We start from the raw sequence: 2,500 nt of genomic DNA, 5'->3' as shown, positions 1-2,500 counted from the left end.
GTGATCTATATCGGTCCAAAATATTACCGGATCATCCACAGGAAAGTTTTAATAAGTTTACACAGAATGTAGAAATGCCAAAACTTTCAGACGAGGAAAAGGTGTCTTTAGAGGGTTACCTGACATTTGAAGAGTGTCAGAAGATATTAGAAACCTTACCACATGAAAAATCACCCGGCGAAGATGGATTTACGGCGGAACTTTATAAACACTTCTTTGATTTGGTGGGGTATGATCTTGTTGAAGGCCTTAATGCAGCCTACGATATTGGGCAACTGTCAATATCTCTGCGCAGAGGTGTGATCACTCTATTACCCAAAGGGGATGAGTCATTAACACATTTATATAACTGGAGACCAATAACACTAAAGCTATAGCGAAGAGAATTGAACCAATCCTAAACAAACTTGTCCATTCAGATCAAACTGGATTCGTTAAAGGAAGGTACATTGGAGAGAACATCAGACTGATTAGTGACATTATGGAACAAACAAAAAAACTAAATAGTACAGGGGTTCTCATCTCGGTAGACTTTCAGAAAGCTTTTGATTCCCTTGAGTGGTCCTGTATCCAGTCAGCTTTAGAGGGGTATAATTTCGGTGAGGGAATTGTTAAGTGGATTCAATTGTTTTACAAGGATATAGAGAGTGCAGTTATGAACAATGGATATTTGACAAGTTGGTTTAAGCTTTTAAGAGGAGTGAGGCAAGGGTGCCCTCTTTCACCACATTTATTTATGTTGACGGTCGAAATTATGTCTAACAATATTCGACAAGATACAAATATAAAAGGAATAGTTATCTTTGGAAATGAAATCAAGCTGACCCAGTTCGCTGATGACACCAATCTATTTTGTCGTGACCTTGATTCAGTCAGTGCAGTTCTTAACGAAGTTAATATTTTCAGTAAATTTTCAGGGTTGCACCTTAATATTGGTAAAACAAAGGCAATGTGGCTTGGAAGATGGTCAAATAATAAAACAAGACCTCTGGAGATGAAATGAGTGCGAGAACCGACTAAATTATTGGGAATTTATGTATCTTATAATGATCATGAGAAAGGAAATGACCAACTTAACTTTAAACTTAAAATACAGAAAATGCAGTCTAAACTTGATATTTGGAATTCTAGAGCTTTGACACTATATGGCGAGGTATTAATTGCAAAATCCCTAGGTTTGTCGTCTTTGATATATTCAGCATCTATAGTTAACGTTCCTACAGATATTCCCGCTAATGTAACAAGTAGACTCTTTAAATTTCTTTGGAAAAATAAAAGAGATAAAATTAAACGGGATGCTATGTATCAAGAATATGACAAAGGCGGCTTGCGAATGATAGATGTTGATGTAATGTTCAAGTCATTAAGGTTAGCATGGATACCCAGGCTGTTACAAAATACTAAAAGCAATTGGAAAACTGTTCCTGATCATTTCTTTCGAAAACGTGGTAGTCTTCGCTTTCTGTTAAGGTGTAACTACCATACTAAATACTTAGTAGGCCTACCAAAATTTTATAGGGACTCTCTTTCTTTCTTTCTTCTCCGAACTTAAATCTCTTTATAATTATAATTATAGCAAAGAAAATCTCCTGTTTAACAACCAGGATATTCTAATAGATGGTAAACCTTTTTTCTTAAGGAGTGGTTTTTGAAGGTGTTGTTTCAGTTAATAATCTGTTTCATGAATCAGGCCGCTACCTTACCTTTCAAGAATTTCTTTCGAAGTATAATTGTAAATCAAATTTTCTGGAGTATTATCAAGTTTTAAGCGCAATACAAAGCTCTATGTCTAAAAAAGTGGGAGAGATGGATAACACGAGCGTGGAGGGTTTTGTCCAAGGGGCCCCATCTTTTATGCTAAATGAGAACATAGTGTTAAATTTAGAGAAATTAAAATGTCGAGATTTTTATCGGCTCTTGAATTTTAAACTACACCAGTCAACTCCAGCTGGCTTACAGCGTTGGAGTAAAATACTTCCAATTGACAGTGCTTCATGGGGAGAATGTTTTAAGATGTCATATAAAACATGTAAGGAAACTAAGTTAAGAGAATTTAAATTTAAACTTTTTCACCGAATTGTAGTGACCAAAAAGGAATTGAAAAGATTTGGAATTAAAAGTGAAAGTGACTGCTTGTATTGCGGTAAATCAGATTCCATAGACCACACTTTTCTTTACTGTCAATTTACCTCGTCTTTTACTCGTCAAGTGGTGGGGTGGTTTAATGCCACAAACAATACCAGTTTCAATCCAGAACCTAAGGAAATAGTGTTTGGCTTGTTTAAGCAATGCCTTTCTGGGCATGAGGCTGTGAGAAAATTTAACTATACTTTTTTATACATGATGTATTACATTTATTCAAACAAGCTAAAAGAGAGCTCGATTATTTTATCTGAATTTGTTAATAAGATTAATTTTAAATACAAGGTTGAGAAATTTACATGATTTAATTTACTTTATTCGCCCTCTTTGATTAATCACTCAGTTCTCGTGCATGTCA

The sequence above is a fragment of the Montipora foliosa genome, chromosome 6 (genome assembly GCF_036669935.1).
Source record: "Montipora foliosa isolate CH-2021 chromosome 6, ASM3666993v2, whole genome shotgun sequence".
Lineage (NCBI taxonomy): Eukaryota > Metazoa > Cnidaria > Anthozoa > Scleractinia > Acroporidae > Montipora > Montipora foliosa.
This window is presented reverse-complemented; position numbering follows the sequence as displayed.